This window comes from Mustela nigripes, chromosome 13 (assembly GCF_022355385.1).
Source record: "Mustela nigripes isolate SB6536 chromosome 13, MUSNIG.SB6536, whole genome shotgun sequence".
In the NCBI taxonomy this organism is placed as follows: Eukaryota; Metazoa; Chordata; class Mammalia; order Carnivora; family Mustelidae; genus Mustela; species Mustela nigripes.
In genome coordinates this window covers 22872670-22899650 of record NC_081569.1, presented here as the reverse complement: position 1 = coordinate 22899650, position 26981 = coordinate 22872670, and the positions used below count along the sequence as shown (strand labels likewise).

At 36.8% G+C, this 26981-nt stretch overlaps 1 long non-coding RNA gene and 1 pseudogene across 2 annotated transcripts in view; both read right to left on the bottom strand.

Annotated features, from left to right (window-relative positions):
* The window catches only part of LOC132029117 (uncharacterized), a 56237-nt gene that overhangs the window by 20711 nt on the left and 8545 nt on the right, over positions 1-26981 (bottom strand). The window contains exons 2-3 of one of the 2 annotated variants that reach the window (XR_009407720.1): positions 26080-26215; positions 22501-22614 (exon numbers count right to left, since the gene is read on the bottom strand). This is a non-coding gene — a long non-coding RNA (uncharacterized LOC132029117). The remainder of the gene's footprint in view (positions 1-22500; positions 22615-26079; positions 26216-26981) is intronic. The other variant, XR_009407721.1, reaches the window with a different exon arrangement.
* LOC132000470 (small nucleolar RNA SNORD116) lies at positions 23645-23727 on the bottom strand (annotated as a pseudogene).

The window sequence follows — 26981 nt, the reverse complement described above, 5'->3', positions numbered from 1 at the left end:
AGAACAGGAATCTCCCTTGCTCTACAAGATGTCCTAGAGACCTAAACAGGGAGGTTACCTTATCAATAGCACAAATTTCCAGAGGCAAATAACTCTTGGTTCCTAAAGCCCTAATGTCCCCCTCCCACCATAAACTGGAGGAGACTGGGGTAGAAGGGAATGTAAATGATAGCTGGATCATAATGCTCCACCAAGAATCTCCCAATTACCTTGATGTTAATAATGCCTGATCTAAAGACGACATTGATCAGGCCATAAGGGCAAAGACTCCCCCCGCCCCCGGCACCTTGTAGGCCCTCCCTAACATGTGAGAACTCTGTTGAAACCTCCCATCCCTTCACCACCTCCCCCCAACTGTGGGGTATATAACATGCCCACCTTCACAACCTGGGGCAGCAGCTCTTCCTGCCCATGGGTCCTGTCCCCGTGCTTTAATAAACCACCATTTTGCACCAACGACATCTTAAGAAATCTTTCTTTAGTCATCGGCTCCGAACCTCCTCACCCCACCGAACCTGACTTAGGTTCTGGGACTTCATCACAACCTCCCACCCTCCACCCCTTCAAAACCCTCAGATTGTTTTTCAGAGCTCAGTCTCTCATGGTTCACCTCCCCTTCCAATTTCCCCCAACTCCCTTCTTCTCTCTAACTCCCCATGTCCTCCATGCTATTTGTTATGCTCCACAAATAAGTGAAGTCATATGATGACTGACTTTTTAATTTGAACTTTTTTCATACATAAACCTGTGTTTCTGTTTCTTTTTCTTTTCTTTTTTTAAATATACATATAGATATAAGCTTAAGGTAATCTTTTTTCCCTATTCAATACTGCCCTTATATATAAACCAGTTTTATTTCCCTGTATCTCTGGTTATTGAATCCTTTAACAAAGATATCAAGATACACCCAGAAAAAACCAAAATAATGTTCCTCACCCATATCAAGGATTTATAACCATCCTCCTATCTTCTTCTTCTGTTAGTGTTTCTGTGTATTTGTTTTGTTCTGGGATCATATAAATCATATTCTTGGGATTCATTTTAGCTGGGCTCTTCTTTTTTTCCCTGTCCTTTATTTTGTCGGTCCTTTTGTTTGTTAGTTTTTATTTATATACCTTATAAATCTTACTTTTTGGGCTCATTTTGGCTGGGTTTTATTTTTTTGTTGTTGTGGTTCTCTTTCTCTCTCTTTTTTTCTTTCTTCTTTCTTTTTGGTGGTGACCTCTGATTGCTCCAAAATGTTCCAGGGTGCACCTTGCCTGGATCACAGTTGTTACATTCAGCTATACATCCTCTCATCCACCTCTCACCAAAATGACTAGAAGGAGGAACACCCAACAGAGGAAAAATTCAGAGACTGTGCCCTCTCCATCAGAACTATTGGATATTGATATAAACAGTATGTTGGAAAGGGAAAACAGGGTAACAGTTATCCAGGCAATGGCTAGGTTGGAGAAAACCATTAGTGACAACATAGAACCTCTAAGGGAAGAAGTGAAAGCTGCCTGGGGAGAACTTAAAAATGCTATCAATGAGATCCAATCTAATCTAAATACTCTAACAGCTAGGGTAACTGAGGCAGAATATAGCATTAGTGGTCTAGGGAACAAAGTGATAGAGAAAAAGGATCAGGAGGAGGCATGTAAGAAACAGCTTAGAAAACATGAAAACCGAATTAAGGAAATAAATGATGCCATGAAATGTTCCAATGTCAGAATTATTGGGATCCCTGAGGGAGTGGAGAGAGAGAGAGAAGACTAGAAGATAAAGTTGAAAAAATTCTGGATAAAAATTTTCCCCAATCTGGAGAATGGAACCAATGCTCATGTCCTAAAGGCAGCGTGGTATTGGCACAAAAACACATGAACCAGTTAAAGAGAGTAGCGGGTCCAGAAATGGACCCACAACTCTATGGCCAAATAATGTTCAACAAAGCAGGGGAAAATATCCAGTGAAAGAAACAAAGTCTCTTCAAGAAATGGTGCTGGGAAAATTGAACAGCTATGTACAGAAGAGGGAAACTTGACCATTCTCTTATAACATACACAAAAATAAAACAAGAGAGACTGTGGAGTCTGAGAAACAAACTGGGGTTTTGGAAAGGAGTAGGTGAACCTGGTAGTGGGAATTAAGGAGGGCACATATTGCATGGAACAGTGGGTGTGGTGCATAAACAATGAATCTTTGAACACTGAAAAAATAAAGTTAAATTTAAAAAACAGATTTATCATTATATATCATCATATATCATTATATCATTATATAATATATGTTTTCATTTCTAATAATATTTTAACTTAAGGCCTGTTTTCTATATCAGAATAGAAACTCCAGTTCTCTTCTGGATATCCCTTGCATAATATAGCTTTACCCACCATTAACTTTCAAACAATTTGTGTATTTTATTCTAAATTGTCTTTTTCAAAAATAATGTATAGTTGCTTAATTTTTAAATTAATTTCTTTTCAGCATAACAGAATTCATTGTTTATGCACCACACCCAGTGCTCCATGTCTTATGTGCCCTCCATTATACCCACCACCTGGCTCCCCCAACCTCCCATCCCCAGCCCCTTCAAAACCCTCAGATTGTTTTTCAGAGTCCATAGTATGTCATGGTTCATCCCCCCTTCCAATTTCACTCAACTCCCTTCTTCTCTCCATCTCCCCTTGTCCTCCATGCTATTTGTTATGCTCCACAAATAAATGAGACCATATGATAATTGACTCTCTCTGCTTGACTTATTTCACTCAGCATAATCTCTTCCAGTCCCATCCATGTTGCTACAAAAGTTGGGTATTCATCCTTTCTGATGGAGGCATAATACTCCATAGTGTATATGGACCACATCCTCATCCATTCGTCCGTTGAAGGGCATCTTGGTTCTTTCCACAGTTTGGCAAACATGGCCATTGCTGCTATAAACATTGGGGTACATATGGCCCTTCTTTTCACGACATCTGTATCTTTTGGGTAAATACCCAGGAGTGCAATTGCAGGGTCATAGGGAAGCTCTATTTTTAATTACTTGCAGAATCTTCACATTGTTCTCCAAAGTGGCTGCACCAACTTGCATTCCCACCAACAGTGTAAGAGGGTTCCCCTTTCTCCACATCCCCTCCAACACATGTTGTTATCTGTCTTGTTAATTTTGGCCATTCTAACTGGTATAAGGTGATATCTCATTGTGGTTTTAATTCGAATCTCCCTGATGGCTAGTGATTTTTTACATGTGTCTGTTAGCCATTTGTATGTCTTCATTGGAGAAGTGTCTGTTCACATCTTCTGCCCCTTTTTTGACATTATTATCTGTTTTTTGTGTGTTGAGTTTGAGAAGTTCTTTATAGATCCTGGATATCAGACTTTTGTCTGTCCTGTCATTTACAAATATCTTCTCCCATTCTTTGGGTTGCCTCTTTGTTTTGTTGACTGTTTCCTTTGCTGTGCAGAAGCACTTGATCTTGATGAAGTCCCAAAAGTTCATTTTCGCTTTTGTTTCCTTTGCTTTTGGAGACATATCTTGAAAGAAGTTGCTGTGGCTGATATCAAAAAGGTTACTGCCTATGTTCTCCTCTAGGATTCTGATGGATTCCTGTCTCATATTGAGGTCTTTTATCCATTTTGAGTTAATCTTTGTGTACGGTGTAAGAGAATGTTCAAGTTTCATTCTTATACATACAGCTCTCCAATTTTCCCAGCACCAATTATTGTAGAGACTGTCTTTTTTCCATTGTATATTTCTTTCTGCTTTGTCAAAGATTATTTGCCCATAGAGTTGAGGGTCCATATCTGGGCTCTCTACTCTGTTCCACTAGTCTATGTGTCTGTTTTTATGCCAGTACCATGCTGTTAGATCACAGCTTTGTAGTAAAGCTTGAAATCAGGCAACGTGATGCCCCTAGTTTTGTTTTTCTTTTTCACCGTTTCCTTAGCAATTCACAGTCTCTTCTGATTCCATATAAATTTTGGATTGTTTGCTCCAGCTCTTTGAAAAATGCTGGTGGAATTTTGATCGGAATGGCAATGAAATTATAGATTGCTCTAGTGAGTTTAGGCATTATTACAATGTTTATTTTTCTGATCTATAAGCATGGAATGTTCTTCCATTTTTTGTGTCTTCTTCAGTTTCATTCATGAGTGTTCTGTAGTTCCTCGAGTACAGATCCTTTACCTCTTTGTGTAGGTTTATTCCCAGGTATCTTATTACTATAGATTCCATTTATCTATAGTAAATGGAATCAATTCTCTAATTTCCCTTTCTGTATTTTCATTGTTAAATGTATAAGAAAGCCACTGATTTCTGTACATTGACTTTGTATCCTGCCACGTTACTGAATTGCTGTATGAGTTCTAGGAGTTTGTGGGTGGAGTCTTTTGGGTTTTCCATATAAAGTATCATGTCATCTGTGAAGAGAGAGAGTTTGACTTCTTCATTGCCGATTTGGATACTTATTTCTCTTTGTTGTCTGGTTGCTATTGCTAGGACTTCTCATATTATGTTGAACAAGAGTGGTGAGAGTTGGCTTCCTTGTCATGTTCCCGATCTCAACGGGAAGACTGTGAGTATAGCTGTTTAATTATTGATGGATCTCCCACTTTCTGTCTTTTAAACTTAATAGTCATATGGTTGGATTTATGTTCCCCCTTCTTCTTTCTTCTATATATCTTGCATCATTTTGGCCCCTCTATTCATTCTTAGCTGCTTTCGTTTTTTATTAAATGGGTACTTTGCTATTGTACTATTTAAATAATTTAGGGATCATTTTGTAATTATATATATTTAAGTAGGCTCCACGCCCAGAATGGAGCCCAATGTGGGGCTTGAACTTATGACCCTGAGATCAAAAGCTGAGCTGAAATCAAGAGTTGGATGACCAACTGACTGAGCCAACCAGACACCCTCCCTGTAGTAATTTTGTGTTATTACTTGGTATTTATCCTGTGCCTTTATTTTCCTGATATCTATTTTATCCAATAAAATAGATCTTAAGTTACCGCTATCTATTTCAAGTCAACACTAACTCTGTTATGTGGTCTTTATATGTCTTGAACTCAGTTTCAGAGAAATGTTTTTGCCATTCAGGTTTTCCAACAAATTATTGATGTCGTCATTGACCCAGGCATGTTTGTAAGTGGCTGACCATCTGAGATAAGTGACAGACACTAAACGTTAAGGATTTCGTGATCATTGGACACTAGGATCACATCTTGAAGTCAGGGAGAATAGCAAATACAATCAATGGCTAGCCAATGTAAGCATAAGCTTACTGCAATTTGGAGCATTATAATTCCCTGGAAAAATATCAGTATTCTTGGAACAAAATGCATACCTACTGTTTAATTTTCATATATTTGTTTCACTTACTAGAGAAAAGTAAATCTATAATCTTTTTGGATTTTGACCATCTAACAGTCCCCAAAAGACCAATGAACACTGAGAAGTTTCCATCAGCACAGACAAATGTGTAAATGGCTCACATGTAGACAGAACTATTTCTCAAATTTTCAGTGTTCATGTGATAATTCCCCAGGTCTCTTTACTACAAGTATATTTAGGCTGCCATCTATGCACTCAAATAGATAGCTTCACCCATGAATTGGATATGTATAGATCACAGTATAATTTAATCCCTCTAATGCATATAAATGGCTTAGCCTTCCTTTTTTTTCATTTACAAATATTTAAATTCTTTTGGGTTAACATGTAGTTTCATATCAGTTTCAGGAATAGAATTTAGTGATTCATCACTTACAAATAACACCCAGTTCTAAATATAACAAATGTCTCCCTTAATACCCATTGTCCATTTTGCCCATCCCCCAGATACCTCCCCTCCATCAGCCCTCAGCTTCTTCTGTATGATAAGGAGTATCTTGAGATCTTGATGTGCAGGGAATATGGTGGAAGAATGGGGGACCCTCGTTTCATCTGGTCCCTTGAATTCAGCAAGATATCTATCCAATTATTCTGACCACCTGTGAATTCAACCTGAGATCTAAGAAAAGAATTTATGTAATTCTACAAATAGAAAAGCAACCACTTTTGCAAGGTAGGAGGTGTGGATAAGTGAGTTGGAGGGGATATATTGGAAGATAAATCACCATGGGGTGTGAGCCTGCATAAACTCGCTACCAGAAAGAGGTATAGCAGTGGTGTGCAAAATCAGAACTTTTAGAAGTCTGCACCTGTTAGGGACATCCATACCAGAAATGTGTTCACATGGTGATGTGGGGCAGAATCCTAGGTGGACCAGTGTGGACTTAGGTCCCTGGGGTCACAGAAATAACAGAGGTGTCTGAGTGTGGCAGAATTTCCAGTCATTGGAATGAGGAAGCCAGCTATGTTCACTAATCCCAGGAGTGGGCTCTCGAATCAGTGTTGTCACACCATGAACCATGGCACATTTGGGCAGCTGCTATCTGAGAAGGGACCCAACAAGAGGAGGACATCAGTAAGACCTTCCTCATTCCCCTGGGAAGATAAATGGGGATGTGCACTATAGAACTCTGCAGACTTTGGGGCACATAAAAGTAACTAACTGCTCTTGCCAGAGGGTAAAGTGAAGAGTGCAAGCCATGATCTTCCACTTTCAGGGCTGGAAATCAGGGTGCCACCATTTTTATTTTATTTATTATTTTCTTTATTCTCTCAAGTGGCAAGAAAAGCCTCCAGGGAACAAAAGCCACATAGAGCAACCCAGTTCAGATTAAACTGAGCCTGGCCAATTAACAAGGGGTTCTGCAATTCCACCCAGGAGAAGACACCTGAGGATCAATGGAACAGGCTCCTCCCACAAAAGACCAGCAGGAACATTAGGCTAATGCCAAGTTTATAGATCACAGAGAACTGAAAAACTCCTACACTGGGTGAAGCAGTATATAGAATTTGAGGGTTTTTTCTCATGATTCCTTAGTCTTTCAGTTTAAAATTTTCTTCTTCTCTTTTTATTTTTTATTTTACTTTCAACTAGTTTTTTTAAACTTATCAAATCTTTTTAAAATTTTTTTTAATTTTTATTTTTACATTTACCATTTATAGATATATTCTTCATTTTGGCTTCCTTTCACTGTACACGTTTTTTTCTTCTGTATTTACACATCTGAGTTTAATTACAATTTTGGGACCTAGTGTCTTCTAACACACAGACTAGAATACATCCAGGACCAAGTGTTTTTATCCACCTATTAGATAGGTCTTTTTCCTTTTTCCTTTTCTTTTCTGGTTTCTAATCTCTTTTTCCTTTTTTCTTTTCTTTTCTGGTTTCTAATCTCTTCAGATTTGTCTAGTGTACATTTCTCTGGAATCAAAGGAAAGAACCAGAGGTAATACTATCTGTCATAGATTTAATCGTAGATATAAGTAAGATATCAGACCTAGAATTCAGAATGATTACAAAGATACTAGATAGATTTTTAAAAAAGCATAAAAAACACTATAGAACCCCTTAGTGCAGAAATAAAAGAACTAAGATCTAATCAGTCAAAAAATTTCTTTAACTGAGATGCAGTCTAAATGGACACTCTAATGGCTAGGGTAAATGAGACAGAAAAGAGTCAATGGCACAGAAGACAAATGACAGAAAGTAAGGAGGCTGAGAAAAAGAGATAAACAACTACTGGATCATGAATGGAGGCTTCAAGAAATGAGCAACACCATGAAGTGAAACAATATTAGAATAATTGGGGTCCCAGGGGAAGAGGAAAGAGAAAGGGAGAGAGGTATATGTGAGCAAATAATAGCTGAGAAGTTGCCTAATCCGGGGAAGGAAACAAACATTCGTGTCCAGAAGACAAGAAGAACCCTCCTCAGAATCAGTAAATATAGATCAACACCCAGACATATTGTAGTGAGCCTTGCAAATTTCAGAGATAGAGAGAAAATCCTGAAAGCAGCTCAAGATAAAAGTTCCTTAACCTACAAGGATGGAAACAGTAGACTGGCATCAAGACCTATCCACAGAGACCTGCCAGGACAGAAACAGCTGGCATGATATATTCAGGGTAATAAATGAGAAAAACATGCAGCCAAGAATAGTTTATCCAGCAGGACTGTGATTCAGAATGGAAGAAGATATAAAGAGCTTTCAGGATAAACAGAATCTAAAAGAACTTGTGATCATTTAACCAGACCTGCAGAAATATTTAAGGGGGATCCTGTAAGTTAAAGAGAGACCAAAAGCAATACAGGCCAGACAGGATCACAGAAAAAATACAGAGAGTGATTTTACAGGTAATACAATGACACTAAATTCATATCTTTCAATAATGACTCTCAATGTAAATGTGCTAAATGCTCTAATCAAAAGACACAGGGTGTCAGACTGGATAAAAATGCAAGGCCCAACCATACACTGTCTACAAGAGATTCATTTTAGACCCAAAGAACCATTTATCATGCTAATAGACATTTTAAAAAAGTTGAGATAGCAATCCTATGAGATAAATGAGACTTTAAACAAAATACTATAGTAAGGGAAGGAGAGGGACACTATATAATACTTAAAAGATCCACCCAAGAAGAAGGTCTAAAAGTTATAATTATTCATGCTCCTAACTTAGAAGTAGCCAATTATATAATCCAATTATTAACAAAATTAAAGAAACACATTGATAATACTACAAAAATACTAGAGGATTTTAACACTTCACTCACAGCAATGGACAGATCATCTAAGCAGAATATAAACAAGGAAACAAGGGCTTTGAATGAAACACTGGACTAGATGGACTTCACAGATATATGCAAAACATTCCATCCTAAAGCAACAGAATACACATTCTTCTCAAGTGCACATGGACCATTCTCCAGAATAGATCACATACTGGGTCACAAATCAATTCTCAAACAGTACCAAAAGACCGGGATTATTGCCGGCATGTTTTCAGACCACAGTGCTTTAAAACTTAACCTCAATCATAAGAGGAACTTTTTTTTTTAACATTTCAGTTTATTTTATTAAGATTTTCTCTTTTTTAAATTTATTTTTTAATTTATTTTCGGCATAACAGTATTCATTATTTTTTCACCACACCCAGTGCTCCATGCAATCCGTGCCCTCTATAATACCCACCACCTGGTACCCCAACCTCCAACACACCCTCCAATTCAAACCCCTCAGATTGTTTTTTAGAGTCCATAGTCTCTCATCATTCACCTCCCCTTCCAATTTCCCTCAACTCCCTTCTCCTCTCTAACTCCCCATGTCTTCCATGCTATTTGTTATGCTCCACAAATAAGTGAAACCATATGATAATTAACTCTCTCTGCTTGACTTATTTCACTCAACATAATCTCTTCCAGTTCCATCCATGTTGCTACAAAAGTTGGGTATTCATCCTTTCTGATGGAGGCATAATACCCCATAGTGTACATGGACCACATCTTCCTTATCCATTCGTCTGTTGAAGGGCGTCTTGGTTCTTTCCAGTTTGGTGACCATGGCCATTGCTGCTTCTTTTCACTACATCTGTATCTTTTGGGTAAATACCCAGGAGTGCAATTGCAGGGTCATAGGGAAGCTCTAATTTTAATTTATTGAGGAATCTTCACACTGTTCTCCAAAATAGCTGCACCAACTTGCATTTCCACCAACAGTCTAAGAGGGTTCCCCTTTCTCCACATCCCCTCCAACACATGTTGTTTCCTGTCTTGTTAATTTTTGCCATTCTAACTGGTGTAAGGTGATATCTCAATGTGGTTTTAATTTGAATCTCCCTGATGGCTAGTAATGATGAACATTTTTTCATGTGTCTGATAGCCATTTGTATGTCTTCATTGGAGAAGTCTGTTCATATCTTCTGTCCATTTTTTGATATGATTGTCTGTTTGTGTGTGTTGAGTTTGAGGAGTTCATTATAGATCCTGGATTTCAACCTTTTGTCTGTACTGTCATTTGGAAATATCTTCTCCCATTCCATGGATTGCCTCTCTCTTTTTTTGACTGTTTCCTTTGCTGTGCAAAAGTTTATTTTTGCTTTTGTTTCCTTTGCCTTGGAGATATATCTTGAAAGAAGTTGCTGTGGCCCATAGAACAAATTAATATGAGAAGAGAGAAGAACCACATGGTCCTCTCAATCAATGCAGAAAAAGCATTTGACAAAATCCAGCATCCGTTCCTGATTAAAACGCTTCAAAGTATAGGAATAGAGGGAACATTCCTGAACTTCATAAAATCCACCTATGAAAGAACCACAGCAAATAGCATCCTCAATGGGAAAAAGTTTGCAGTCTTCCCATTGAGATCAGGAACACGACAAAGATGCCCACTCTCACCACTCTTGTTCAACATAGTATTAGAAGTCCTAGCAACAGTAATCAGATAACAAAGAGAAATAAAAGGTATCCAAATTGGTAATGAAGAAGTAAAACTCTCTCTTTTCGCTGATGACATGATTCTTTATATGGAAAACCCAAAAGACTCCACACCCAAACTACTAGAACTCATACAGCAATTCAACAACGTGGCAGGATACAAAGTCAATGTACAGAAATCAGTGGCTTTCTTACACACTAACAATGAAAATACAGAAAGGGAAATTAGAGAATCAATTCCATTTACTATAGCACCAAGAACCATAAGATACTTGGGAATAAACCTAACCAAAGAGGTAAAGGATCTGTACTTGAGGAACTACAAAACATTCATGAAAAAAATTGAAGAAGACACAAAAAGATGGAAGACCATTCCATGCTCTTGGACTGGAAGAATAAACATTGTTAAAATGTCTATACTGCCTAGAGCAATCTACACTTTTAATGCCATTCCGATCAAAATTCTACTGATATTCCTCAAAGAGCTGAAGTAAATAATCCAAAAATTTGTATGGAATCAGAAGAGACCCCGAATTGCTAAGGAAATGTTGAAAAACAAAAATAAAACTGGGGGCATCACGTTACCTGATTTCAAGCTTTATTACAAAGCTGTGATCACCAAGACAGCATGGTACTGGCATAAAAACAGACATATAGACTAGTGGAACAGAGTAGAGAGCCCAGATATAAACCCTCAACTCTATGGGCAAATAATCTTTGACAAAGCAGGAAAAAATATATAGTGGAAAAAGACAGTCTCTTCAATAAATGGTGCTGGGAAAACTGGGAAGCTATATGTAGAAGAATGAAACTCGACCATTCTCTTACACCGTACACAAAGATAAACTCAAAATGGATAAAAGACCTCAACGAGAGACAGGAATCCATCAGAATCCTAGAGGAGCACATAGGCAGTAATCTCTTCCATATCAGCCACATAAGAGGAACTTTTTTTTTTTTTTTTTAATAAGAGGAACTTTTGAAGAAACTCGAACACTAGGAGGTCCAAGAGCATCCTATTAAAGAATGAATGGGTAAATAAGGAAACTTGAAAAGAATTGTAAAATTCATGGAAACAAATGAAAATGAAAACACAAATGTTCAAATCGTTTTGGATACAGCAAAGTCAGTCTTGAGAAGGAAATACATAGTAACATAAGCCTTTCCGAAGAAACAAGAAAAGCCTCAAATAAACAATCTTAAAGTACACCTAAAGGAGCTGGAGAAAGAACAGCAAATAAAGCCTAAATCAAGCAGGACAAGAGCAATAATAAATGTCAGAGCAAAAATCAATGAAATAGAAACCAAAAGAAAAGTAGAACAGATCAATGAAATTAGGAGCTAATACTTTGAAAGAATTAATGAGATTGATAACCCCCCTAGCCAGACTTATCAAAAAGAGAAGAGAAAGGACCTAAATTAATAAAATCATGAATGAAAGAGGAAAGATCACAATTGACGACAACGAAATACAAATAATTTTAAGAACTTAACGTGAGCAACTCTATGCCAACAAATTAGGCAGTCTGGAAGAAATGGACACATTCCTGAAAACATGCAAACTACCAAAACTGAAATAGGAAGAAATAGAAAGCCTGAACAGACCCATGACCAGCAAGGAAATTGAAGCAGTAATTTTAAAAATCTCCAAAAAAACAAGAGTCCAGGGTCAGATGGCTGTCAATGGGACTTCTACCAAACTTTAAAAAATAATAATAATGCCTATTCTTCTGAAGCTGTTCAAAAACAGAAAAGGAAGAAAAACTTCCATACTTGTTCTATGAAGCCAGCATTACCTTGATCCCCAAATTAAAGACCCCACCAAAAAGGAGAATTATAGATCAATATCATGATGAACATGGATGCAAAAATTCTTACCAAGATATTAGCCAATAGGTTCCAAAAGTATTTTAAAAGGATTATTTACCACAACCAAGTGGGATTTATTACTGGGCTGAAAGGTTGGTTCAACATTCACAAATCAATCAACTTGATACATCACAATAAAATAAAGGACAAGAATCATATGATCCTCTCAATTGATGCAGAAAAGCATTTAATAAAATATAACATTCTTTCTTAATTAAAATTCTCCACATAGAGGGAACATACTTCAAAATCATAAAAGCCATATATAAAAAGCCCACAGTGAATATCATTCTCAATGTGGAAAGCCTGAGAGCTTATTCCTGAGGTCAGGAACAAGACAGGGATATCCACTCTCATCACTGTTGTTCAACATAGTACTAGAAGTCATAGCCTCAGCACACACATAGCAAAAAGAAATAAATGCATTCAAATGGGCAAAGAAGAAGTCAGTCTCTCACTCTTTGCAGATGACATGATACTTTATGTGGAAACCCAAAAGACTCAACACCAATATTTCTAGAATTCATACAGGAATTCAGCAACATGTCAGGATATAAAATCAATGCACAGAAATCAGTGGCATTTCTATACACTAATAGTGTGACTGAAGACAGAGAAATTGGGGAATCAATCCTATTTATAATTGCATCAAAAACCATATGATACCTAGGAATAAACCTAATCAAAGAGATAAAGAATCTGTACTCTAAAAACTATAGAATACTTATGAAAGAAATTGAAAATGATACAAAGAGATGGAAAAACATTCCATGCTCAGGGACTAGAAGAATAAATACTGTTAAAATGTCTATGCTACACATAGCAATCTACACATTCATGAAATCCCAATGAAAATACCATCAAGAAATATCTGTTCATGTCTTCTTCCCATTTCTTGACTGGATTATTTGGTTTTTTTGGCTCTTGAGCTTCATGAGTTCTTTATAGATCTTAGATATTAGCCCTTTATCTGTATTGTCATTTGCAAATATCTTTTCCCCATTTTGTAGGTTGCCTTTTAGTCTTGTTGACTGTTTCCTTTGTTGTGTAGAAGCTTTTTATCTTGATGAAGTCCCAATAGCTCATTTTTACTTTAGCTCATTTTACTCTTGCCTTTGGAGACGTGTCAAGTGAGAAGTTGCTGTGGCTGTGGTCAAAGAGGCTCCTGCCTAGTTTCTCCTCTAGGATTTTGGTGGATTCTTGTCCGACATTTAGGTCTTTCATCTATTTTGAGTTGGTAATTGAGTAATGGGCATTAAGGAGGGCATGTGATGTGATGAGTACTGGGTTTTATACATGACTGATGAATCACTGAACACTATATCTGAATCAAAAATATTCTTTATTTTAAGTAACTGAATTTAAATTTTAAAAAGTCATTTATGGTTGGCTTCTCTTTCTCCCCCTTCTCCTGTGTTCGTCTCCTTTGTTCTTTAAATTCCATATGTGACTGAAATCATATGGTATCTTTCTCTGAACTGATATATTTTGTTTAACACACAAGCTCTATTCATGTTGTTGCAAATGGCAAGATTTAATTTTTTTTGATGACTGATGACTTTTCATGACTGCTCCATTGTATATATATATGTATATATATAATCTCTTCTTTATCTGTTCATCAGTTGATGGACATTTGGGCTCGTTGCATGATTTGGCTATTGTTTATAATCCTGCTATGAACATCAGGAGACATATCCTCCTTCAAACCAGTATTTTTTTAAAACCTTTGAGTGAATAGCTAGCAGTGCAATTAGAGGGCAATAGGGTACTTCTATTTTGAATATTTTGAACAAAGTGACTGCACCATTTTGCATTTATACAATGGATTGTAAGAGGTTTCCTCTTTCTCTATATCTTTGCCAGCACCTATGCTGTTTCCTATGCTGTTAATTTTAGCCATTCTGACAGGTATGATGTGGTATCTCATTGTGGTTTTGATTTGTATATTCCCCTGATGCTCAGTGATGTTAAGCAACTTTTCATGTGTCTCTTGGCCATTTTGATGCCTTCTTTGGAAATGTGTCTATTCATGTCTTTGGCCCATTTCCCAACTGGATTTATTTATGGGTATTGAGTATGATAAATTCTTTATCTGATATGTCATTCGCAAATATCTTACTCCACTCCATAGGCTGTTTTTTACATTTGTTGATTGTTTTCTTTGTTGTGCAGAAGCTTTTTGTCTTGATGAAGTCCCAATGGTTAATTTCACTTTTGTTTTCCTTGTCTCCCAAGGTATGTCTACTAATAATTTGCTACAACCTAGGTCAAAGAGGTTGCTGCCTGTGACATCCTTAAGTATTTTGATGGTTTACTTTATCACATTTAGGACTCTCAACCATTTTAAATTTATTTTTGTGTATGGTGTAAGAAAGTGGTCCAATTTCATTGTTCTGCATGCTGCAGTCCAGTTTTTCCAACATTTATTCAAGACTATTTTTTCATTGGATATCCTTTCCTGCTTTGTAAAAGATTATTGATCATACAGGTGTGGGCTCATTTCTGGGTTTTCTCTTCTGTTCCATTGATCTGTGTGTCTGTTTTTGTGTCTGTGCCATATTATCTTGATGACTACAGCTTTGTAATATAGCTGCAAGTTATAGAATTTTTCTTTTTTTTTAAAGATTTTATTTATTTATTTGTCAGAGAGAGAGCGAGCACAGGCAGACAGAGTGGCAGGCAGAGTCAGAGGGAGAGGCAGGCTCCCTGCGGAGCAAGGAGCCTGATGTGGGACTCGATCCCAGGATGCTGGGATCACAACCTGAGCCAAAGGCAGCTGCTTAACCAACTGAGGCACCCAGGTGTCCCAGAATTTTTCTTTTGTGTAAACCTGGTGATTCACAGACCTGTACCACTGGGGATAAAAATACATGTTTATAAAAAATAAAAAATTATATTAAAAAAATAAATAAAAATAAATTTACTAATGAGGCCAAGAAAAAAAAAAAAAAAAGAATGATCTTCAGGATTTTTCTGTGGCTCCACACAAATTTTAAGATTTTTTTGTTCTTGTTCTGTGAAAAATGCTGGTGGTATTTTGAGAGGGACTGCATTAAATGTGTAGATTGCTTTGGATATTATAGACATTTTAACAATATTAATTTTCCAATCCATAAGCATGAGATGTTTTTCCATTTCTTTGTGTTATCTTCAATTTCTTTCATATGTTTTATTTGGTTTACAGAGTTTTACCTCTTTGTCTAGGTTTATTCCTAGGTATCTTTTGGTTTTGGGGATTGCTTCCTTGAGTTTTATTTCTGCTGCTTCATTATTGCTGTATAGAAATGCAACTGAATTCTGTACACTGATTTTATATCCTGAGACTTAGCTGAAGTTTTGTATCAGTTCTCAGGTTTTCTACATAGAGTATTATGTCCTCTGTGAATAGTGAATGTTTTACTTTTGCCTTACTAATTTTAATGCTTTTTATTTCTTTTTGTTGTCTTTTTTGCTGAGGTCAGTACTTCCAGTACTATGTTAAATAGGACATCTCTCTCTTCTATATGACCTTAGAACAAAAGCTCTCAGATTTCCCCAGTGAGGATATTAGCTGTGTTTTTTTCATATAAGGCCTTTATGATGCTAAGGTATGTTACCTCTATCCCTACTTTGTTGATGATTTTAATCAAGAATGGATGCTATATTTTATCAAATGTTTTTTATGCATCTTTTGAGATGACCATAAGGTTCTTATTCTTTTATTAATGTGGTGTATATCACTGATTGATTTGCAGATATTGAACCACTCCTGAAGCACAGAAATAAATCTCACTTGACCATGGTGAATAATTCTTTTAATGTATTGTTGTATTAGATCTGCTCATATCTCAATGGGAATTTTTAAATCTGTGTTCATCAGGGATATTGGTCTGTAATTCTCCTTTTTAGTGGGGGTTCTTGTGGGTTTTGGAATCAAGGTAATGCTAGCTTGTAGAATGAGTGTGGAAGTTTTCCTTCCAGTTCAATTTTTTGGGACAGATTGAGAAGAAACTGTATTAACTCATCTTTACATGTCTGGTAGAATTCCCCTGGGAAATCATCTGCTCCTGGACTTTTGTTTGTTGGGAAACTTTTGATAACTGATTCAATTTTTTGCTGGTTATGGATCTGTTCAAATTTTTTGTTCCTTCCTGTTTCAGCTTTGGTAGCTTGCATGTTTCTTTTTTTTTTTTTTTTTTTTTTTTTTTTTTTTTTTTTTTTTTTTTTTTGTTTTTGTTTTTGTTTCTAACAATTTATCCATTTCTTCCAGATTGCCTATAGTTTATGGGCATATGATTATTCATAACATGCTCTTATAATTGTTTGTATTTCTATGGTATTAGTTATGATCTCTCCTAAAGTAATTATTATATTTATTTTGTTCCCTTCTCTTTGCTTTTTGGTAAGTGGCTAGGAGTTTATCAATTTTGTTAATTCTTTCAAAGACCAAGATCTTAGTTTTGTTGATCTGTTCTCCAGCTTTTTTGTTTGTTTCTATGTCATTTATTTCTGCTCTAATCTTTATTATTTTCCTTCTTCTATTGCCTTTATGTTTTATTTGCTCTTCCTCTTCTAGTTCCCTCTGTTGTAAGGTTAGGTTGTATATCTGAGACTTTTTTGCTTGTTTGTTTAAGGTTTATTTATTTGTCAGAGAGAGAGAGCAGAAGCACAGACAGCTGCAGGCAGAACAGGCAGAGGGTGAAGCCAGCAGCCTGCTAAGCATGAAGCCCAATGTGGGACTTGATCCCAGGACCCTAGGATCATGACCTGAGCCAAAGGCAGATGCTCAACCAACTGGCCACCAGGTAGTCCTGTATTGCTATATATGTCCCTTTGAATTCCAAAGAATTTGGACTATCATGTTTTCATTGTCATTTGCTTCTATGTATTTTTTATTACTTCCTTAATTTCCTGGTTAACCTGTTCATTCTTTAGTAGGATATTCTTTAACCTCCATGTATTTGTGTATTTACAACTTTATTTTTTGGTGTGTGTGTGTGGGGGGAGAGGATTGATTTCAAGTTTCATAGCATTGTGGTCTGAAAATATGCATGGTATGACCTCAATCTTATTTTACTTATACATCCTTTTGTACTTGACCCAGTACGTGATCTACTCTGGAGAATGTAGCATGTAACCTACAAAAGCTGCTTTAGGATAACATGTTCTGGATATATCCATTAAGTACCTTTGCTTCATTGTTGGTATTCTGCTTAAATGATCTGTCCATTGCTTTAAGTGGGGTGTTACAGTCCCCTAGTATTACCATAGTAAGTCATCGAGTTTCTTTACATTTATTATTAATTGATTTATATATCTGGGTACTCCTAAATTGGGAGCATTAATATTTACAATTGCTAGAACTTCTTGTTGGATATACCCCTTAATTATGATATAGTGTCCTTCTTCATCACTTATTACATTCCTTGGTTTAAATTCTAGTTTATCGAATGTAAGTATTGCTTCTCTGGCTTTCTTTTGATGTCCTTTGGCATGACAGATGGTTCTACATACTCTCACTTTCAATCTGGAGGTTTCTTTAGGTCTAAAGTGAGTCTCTTGTAAGCAATATATAGATGAGGTAAGCAATATATAGATGAGTCTTATCCTTTTATCCATTCAGATACCTTTTTGGAGTATTTAGTTCATTTACATTTAGGATGATTAATGATAGACACGTACTTAGTCCAATTGTATTATATGTAACATTGGTGTTTCTGGAGATTTTCTCTGTTTCTTTCTTTGTTGCTTTTGATCTTTCTTTCACATTTGAAAGGTCCCCTTTAATATTTCTTGCAGGGCTGGTTTATTGGCCTGGGAACTACTTTAGTTTTTATTTGTCTGGGAAACTCTTTATCTCTCCTTCTTTTTCTGTATGTTCATTTTCCCAAGTTTGCATTTAAATTTAAGTTGGTTAACACACAGTGTAGTATTAGTTTCAGGAGTAGAATCCAGTGATTCATCATTATGTGTAAGACTTAGCATTCATTTTAACCATTTTCCTTAATGCCCATTACCCAATTAACCCATTTCCCCACACACCTTCCCACCACCAATCCTCACTTAATTCTCTATAGCTAATAGTCTATCTCTCTTTCTATTCTGAATGTCAGCATTGCTGGATAAAGTATTCTTGGCTCCATATTTTTCTTATTCAGCTCATTGAATGTATCATGTCACTTTTCTCTGGTTTGCCAAGTTTCTGTGGACAGATATGCTGCAAACCTCATTTGTCTACCCTTGTAGGTTAAAGACAATTTCCCCTTGCTGCTTTCAGGATTCTTTCCTTTTCTGTGTATTTTGCCAATTTTACTGTGATTTGTCTTGATGGCTGGCTTTTGTTGAATTTGATGGGAATTCTCTGTTTCTGTCCCCAGATTAGGGAAGTTTTTAGCTATAATTTGTTCAAATAAACCTTCTGCCCCTCTTTTTCCCTCTTCTGGGACTCCTGTGATATGAATGTCATTACTCTTTATGGACTTATCGAGTTCCTTAAGTCTACATTCATGATACAATATTTTTCTTTCTTCCTTTCAGCTTCATTTTTTCCATAATTTTATCTTCTATATAACTGACTAATTTCTCTGCTTCTCCCATCCTTGCCAATATATTCAGTTGGTTTTGCATCTCAGTTATAACATTTTTTATTTTGGCCTGACTAGTTTTTAGTTCCTTTATCTCTGCAGTAAGACTTCCTAGAGTCTTCTATGTTTTTTCTATCCCAGCTACAATCCTTATTATTGTTTTTTAAAATTATCATTCACATATATTACTTCCTTCTGTTTTGATTAGACACTGGCTGTGATTGCTTCTTGTTCTTTATTTTGGGATAAATTCCTCCATCTGGCATTTTTGCCTAGACCTCCTTCTTCTGTATGTTAAGGGAACTTGTTATGTTTCATGCTCTTGAAAGTAATGGCTATATTAAGAGGAGGTCATATTCTGTCTAGGGCCTTGTGCTTCAGGAAGTTGCCTTCAGTGGGGTGTGTTTGGACCTGGTCCACTGTGTGGTAAGTTTTAATTAAGTATGTTTTGGTCTGCTTGTTAGAAAAGGCTAATTCTACTTTGCCTATAGCTGAAGATTTGCTGCACTTCATGACCAGTAGAATTGATATGTGTGTGTGTGTGTGTGTGTGTGTGCGCGCGCGCACGTGCACGCATGTGTGTATGTCTAGAGGGTTGTGCTGTGCAGGTCTTCTGGGGGATGGACCTACTGTTCTGATTCTCAGGCAGACTTGACCTAGTAAGGATTGGCCTGCAGGGTCATATTGGTGGCTTATATGGTTAAGCAACCATCTCTTGATTTTTGGCTCCAGTCACGATTTCATGGTCATGAGGTCAAGCCCTGCTTTGGCTCTTTGCTGGATCTGCTTAAGATTCTCTCTCTCCTTCTCCTTCTCCTTCTGCCCTTCATCCCATCCCATTTTATGTTTTTATGCATTAAAACATTTTGTGTTTTAAACATAAAATAAAACATAAAATAAAATTAAAATAAAAATAAATAATAAAAAAAAGATGCATCAACAGGGCACAGTGAGATGGGCATTGGTTTAAGTAGCTCCAATCTCCACTGGGGGTGCTATGCTGTTCACTGAAATTGTCTGTACTGATAGGTTTTGGAGGAAAGGGTGTCATCCCACTCTCGTGTCCCCAGAGAGGGGAGTTCACACCTACAGCTATTTAGGGAGCCCTCACAGAAGAGCAAATTCTTTCCCCTCCTGTGTCCTGGTTTCCATCAGAACCCTGCCCTCACCCTGTGCGTGTCTGAGCTAACTGTCTGTGTGGCAGCACAGTGCTTCTGTGTTTTATCTCAGTCACATGGCGGGGTTTCAAAACTCCAAATTCTAGGGACCCAGCACAACTCATACCCACACTGGTCCTCTGAATTATGGTCTTGCTGTGGTGTGGTTGGTACCATTTGTCCCAGAAAAGTAGTCACATGACCACACAGGGGCTCAGAGTTTATGGTAAAGCGTAGCAAAAAGATGGTTTCCAGGTTAGCTGCCTTCAGGAGATGCCTCTGCTGGTATGCTAATTAAAGATTTGCTTAATCACGCCTGCCATCTTTTTTGTCCCGAGAGAGGGCTATATTTCCCAAATGCACTGCCTCTTTTACTGTGGCTTAGGGGATCTATAGATGCTGTTTCCTCTTGGCTTTCTGCCCTCCTTCCCCATAGGAGCACTCCTAAGCCTGTCAGGCATGACCCTGGTGATAGCAGAGACTTCTAAAGCTTCAGACTTTCAGCTCCACTGCTTATAAAATCTTCTGACAGTCAGTTCTTCTCCTTTTCTCAGTAAATGGTTTTCGGGAAGAGTTTTTCTTGTGCAACTCCCTGTATACTGTGCTCACTCTTTCTTCCTCTCTTTCTCTCTCTCTCTCCCTTCTCTCTGTGATCAGGGCTCCATCACCTCTGCAGCACCTGCAATTCTTTTCTCCCCCAAATCAACTCTCCACAGCACCTACCTTCCACAATGTGGCCATTTTTCCTCCTCTATGTATGCAGTTCATTCTCAGTCCTCAGATGAATTTATTGGGTATTCAGATTGATTGATATCTATCTAGCTGCGTTTGAAGAATGAAGCAAGAATATAATCCCCCTACTACTTCACCATCTAAAGAATTCAGCAGCTTTTGGGGCACCTGCATAGCTTAGGAATTAAGTGTCTGCCTTTGGCTCAGGTCATGATCCCAGGGCCCTGGCATCAAGCCTTGTACCAGGCTCACAGCTCAGTGGGAAGCCTGCTTCTTATTCTCCCACTCTCCCTGCTTGCATTCCCTCTCTCACATCTGTCAAATAAATAAATGAAATCTTTTAAAAAATCAATACCATGGTTTTCTAATACTGCAGTTATTGCTGATACCACACAAATGAAAACACAAATCTCCTTCTTGTACATATTTTCTCTACAATGGATATCTGTGATGGACCTCAATTTCACAGAAACAATTGCATAACTTATTTTGTTCAGATTTTTCAATGACCTCAATTACAGTCACCACTGATACATACAAGTTCCTAAAATAGGATATTGTGTACCTCAGAAAACAAAAGAAACTGAGTACTCTGAAATTCATTACTCTGGGAAATAGTCCCTATTGAGTCATGGAGACCAGCCCCAACATTAATGATTCATGTTTTCTAGCTGACTATCATAGAGTACCTTATGATAACTGAAGTATCACATAATCACTAAAAGAAAGATCAATATTTTAGGGACAAATGCTAACTAAAAATTATTGAGCATTCCTACTGGCCCTTGAGGATGGTGTCATATCTCAAGGGTAAGGAAAAAACATTTTTGTGTGAAACCTGAGCTTTATCTTCATTGACCTGTGGGGATAGAGTAAATACGTAGAAAGATGATTAATAAATATGTTCATTAGCCTGCCAGAGGCACAAGGTAGGAGGGTTCAATAATGTGCCTCTTATTGAATAACCTAATATACTGCTATCTTAGGATGTTTCCAATGATATTCCAAAAATACATTAATTTTGTTAATTTATAGCCTCCATCAGAGCAAATTTTGTCCAACATTTTCTGCTATACAAATTAAATGAGCAACCAGAGTATCTGAGTATGCTTAAAGTTCCAAGAAAATGTTGGTCTGGTGAAAATTTCAATCACAACGATGCACATATATCTCCAGTAACTCAACCTCAGAATTATTTTATCCTCAAAGATGATCCAGTGATTTGGAGAGGAGGAAATCACAAAAAGATATTATAGAGAAATAAAGGCCAGTTGTTTAAAAATTACTTACAGCACTTAATCTTCTTGAGCTCAGGAACATGGCAATTTTCAGAGGACACATAGGGTTATGCTACACCTAATTCCACAGTGTGATCACAGCAATGCATGCAGGGCTCACACAGGCATAATACATATGACACATGACTAGAGGGGTTCAGAGTATACAGAAATCTCAGACACTGCAGTCAAATGCTCTACCACTGAGCTATACCCCCGAAAACTCAGACACTGAACCCTCTTAATTAAAATACTTCTCATTCTATTTTTAGTGTGGTGTTCACAAAGATACCTGCTAAGTACTAATGGCATTTGGGTAAGCACACTTTTTGGTATGAACACTGCTACACTGGTGAGAAAAAATCTTGCCATCATTTCTGTGCCTAACAGGAATTATTAGGCATTAATGGAAAGACTGAGAAATTGCAAAAATTCTGGAAAAAAATAAACAAAAATCTTGAAGAATCTAGATTATTAAAGCCTCACAGTGTTTAAATTGACTCTATACAACATTAATTAATTCTTGATTACTTAAACAAATAATAAAAAATAACCCAGGAAAAAGTTCATAAAAATTTGGGTATTACCTTAAGAGTGCATCATTGTTTCTTCTCAGATAAGGGAGTTGGTAAAAGTGACAAAATCAAGTATTCTTTGGTGAAGTGGCAAGAATTCCATGCAACTGCCATCTTACTTCCAACCTACAAACCACAGGGACAATCAGAGAAGCTAAGGAAGAAAAACTTTCAAATTCAAAGTTTATTGACAAGAGCTTATAAGCAATTAATTATATACTTTCAATGATCACCTATATGACAAGAATAAAAAGTACCCTGCTCAATGGAATAGAATGGTATAGAAAGTAATTTGTTTTAAAACCTAGTCAAAGTTTCTCCAAGGACCTTCTTTTAAACAGAAGGAAAAAAACTGAAATAATATCAATATTAACCAATAAAATTCCAAGATTTGGAAATAACTGGCAATAATTTCACAGTTACAAATATTTATTTTTTATTTCTTTAATTTTGTTCAGTTAGCCAACAGATAGTACAATATTAGTTTTTGATGTAGTGTTCAATGATTCATTAGTTGTGTATAACACCCAGTGCTCATCATAACATGTCTCTCCTTAATACCCATCACCTGGCTAGCCTACCCCCCACTCCCTCTCTTTTTAATACAATATATACTGGAATCCATCACTCAAATGTCTAGAAAATTTCTCTTTGAGTGACAAGAAAAAATTCGGTATGAATTATTGTGACTGGGTTAACAAGCAAATTAAAACACTGAGTTATTCCCATAAATACAAACCATTGTTCAGTTTCTATTATATTTTCTTTATCTAAAAAATAATTGACAACTAATTAATTATAATATCTTTTTAATTATCTATTTGACCTCAATGGACTATGCCTCACTCACAAGACTGCAGCATCTTAGGAAATCATATGTATGGCTTAAGGGTAGACAAAAATGTGACTCATCAGTCTCAATACTCATGTGCAGGTTCCCCAGTGTCTGGTTATTATGAGTGTATGCATGCTGCCAGCCAAGCACTCAAAGAATTACCATGTCATTTCCAAATCAGATATTTATAGATCTCTGTATAATCTTTTTCTCCTAATGTATGCAATAAGTTTAGGTTTAAAATACCACAGACCTAGCTGTTACTATTACCTCATTAACTGAACTTTATCCATAATTTTTTGCATTATATGATCCTTTGGCAGACCTCAGCTCACAGAATTGTTTCTGTCACTCATTTTTTTTCAGATTTTAATGAAATCCACTTTTTAATTCATCATTGATCCAGTCACATTTATAAAAAGGATACTGATCCAGGGACGCCTGGGTGGCTCAGTTGGTTAAGCGGCTGCGTTCAGCTCAGGTCATGATCCCAGCATCCTGGGATCGAGTCCCACATCGGGCTCCTTGCTCGGCAGGGAGCTTGCTTCTCCCTCTGCCTCTAGCCTGCCACTCTGTCTGCCTGTGCTTGCGCGCATGCTCTCTCTCTCTCTCTCTCTCTCTCTCACACACAAATAAAAAAAAAAAGAAACAAACATTTAAAAAAGGATACTGATCCTAAGATATGTGACAAACACTAAGCACTCCACATTCTCTCTCCCTGCGACACACTCACCCCTACTACTTAATCATGGAGAATAGTCATCACAGTCAATGACAGCCTAACAACTGATTAGTACAGTCAGAATTTTACTATCATATGAATGTTCGAGTATCCCAAGAGGAATGCCAGTATTTTCAGAACAAAATGTTTACTGATGTAATTCTCTTTTTAAAAAGATTTTATTTATTTATTTGACAGAAAGAGAGAGTGAGAGAAAGAGAAGCAGCATGGTGAGGGGCAGAGGGAAGGGAAGAAGCAGATTCCCCACTGAGCAAGGATCCTGATGTGGGACATGATCGAACCTGGGACTCCAGGATCATGACCTGAGCCAAACACAGAAGCATAACTGAGCCATCCAGGGACACCCCCCAATGGAATTCTCTCAAGAAGAAGGAATAAATTATATGAGACCCATATAGTGGTTCATGTCAACCTGTTAAAATAGAGTAAAATATGGAAACATGTGATGTCCATTTGTCAAACATGTGTAATACAGAAGAGATTATAATATACACTCATATCAAATGAACTCATATTACTTTACTAGGATGTTTCTGCTATTATTCAAAGAGAGAAGTCATAAAAATCCTGGAAATAAAAGAGACAAAATATTTCACATTTCACCAGATAAATAATAACTCACATTGCCTGGATTAACAGATACTTCACAAAACCAATTATCTACTTGACTACAGAAAAATATTTTAAAAATAAGCCATAAAAGTATACTTATTTAAAATTGGTTGTTATCCTTGGAATCCATTGTTTTGGTCCATCTCAGAAAAGAAACTGATAAAAATGACACAATCAGCACTTCTTTGTTATGGTGATGAGTATTCTATGTAATTAAAAAATCACATTCCACAAAAACACAGGAAATTTAAAAATTTGTGAAACAAACTCTTCCCAGTTGAATGTTTACTGATAATAGATAATTAAGGAATCAAAGATGTTCCCTTGACCATCTACATAACTAGAAAAATTATTCTTTCCTCAGGAAAAATGTAGTATAGAAAATCAAATTTTCTAAAACTTCGGTCTCAACGCTGACCCAAAGCCCACCTCCCAAGCATTACTAACTAAAATTATAACTTATCTTTATACACATAAACCCACTGATGGAATATGAATGTTAGGCAATGATGTCACCATAAAATTCCAAGATTTGGAAATTTAATCTTTTTATGTTAAAATGTTCAGTGAAATATCTCATTTAATCTGCCATCAAATATCTAGAAAATTTCTCCCTGAGTGAGAAAAATGAAAAAAGAAGCTCTATTCTTGAAACTAGCCTAAAAAGCAAATTAAAACATAGTAAGATCATCCAATAAACATGATATGCTTACTCTTCAACTTTCTCATATTATATTTGAGATAAATGGCAAGCAAAAACATGAATAATTTATTTCTATCTAATAAGACCTAAATACGTTGATTCTCACAAATTACTGTGACTGAGAAAATGGTATAAATGGCTCAAGACTAGACACAGCCATTTCCCAGTATTCACTACTCATGCTTTTGCATACACTGCTTACTGTGGGTGTATGAAGGCTATCAGGCAAGCACTCAGAGTTGCTATGTCATTCTGCAGTGGTTATTTATGTACCATTCATGTCCTCTAGCATTTGATATCATGCTAGCTTTCCAATGCCATAATCCTTTTTATTTGGTACCACTTGCTGACCAAATTGAATTCTCTTTCACATTTTTTGCCTAGCACCATGCTCCTCAGCTTATAGAACTGATTTTTGTCACTCATTTTATTCAGATTTCAACAAGACCAATTTGTGAAGCCATCATTCTTCTAAGCACATTTGCAAAAGTGATTTTAATCCTGAGATATATGGCAGACACTGAATACTCAGGATTCTGTTTCCCTAGGACACACTGAACCATACTATTCAGTTATGGAGACTTGCCACTACAGTCAAGGATCTAGCCTCATGACTGATGAGCTTTGTCAAAATTGTATCAGTAGAGGTTATAATTTCCTGAGAGGAATGACAATACCTTCAGAAAAAAAAATGCTTACCAGCATAAAAATTCCCACTGGCCCTTGAGGATGGGATGCAGAATTCCTCCCAAACTTTCCTTCATTTCATGTCTCAAAAGAAACATAGGCAGTAACCTCTTTGATATCAGACACAGAAACTTCTTTCAAGATAGGTCTCCAAAGGCAAAGGAAACAAAAGTGAAAATGAACTTTTGGGACTTCATCAAGATCAAAAGCTTCTGCACAGCAAAGAAAACAATCAACAAAACAAAGAGGCAACCCACGGAATGGGAGAAGATATTTGCAAATGACAATACAGACACAAGGTTGATATCCAGGATCTATAAAGAACTTCTCAAACTCAAAACACACAAAACAGATAATCATATCAAAAAATGGGCAGAAGATATGAACAGACACTTCTCCAATGAAGACATACAAATGGCTATCAGACTCACGAAAAAATGTTCATCATTACTAGCCATGAAGGAGATTCAAATTAAAACCACATTGGGATACCACCTTACACCAGTTAGAATAGCCAAAATTAGCAAGACAGGAAACAACATATGTTGGAGAGGATGTGGAGAAAGGGGAACCCTCTTACACTTTTGGTGGGAATACAAGTTGGTGCAGCCACTTTGGAGAACAGTGTGGAGATTCCTCAAGAAATTAAAAATAGAGCTTCCCTATGACCCTGCAATTTCACTCCTGGGTATTTGCCCCAAAGAAACAGATGTGGTGAAAAGAAGGGCATCTGTACCCCAATGGTCATAGCAGCAATGGCCACGATCGCCAAACTGTGGAAAGAACCAAGATGCCCTTCAACAGACGAATGGATAAGGAAGATGTGGTCCATATACACTATGGAGTATTATGCTTCCATCAGAAAGGATGAATACCCAACTTTTGTAGCAACATGGATGGGACTGGAAGAGATA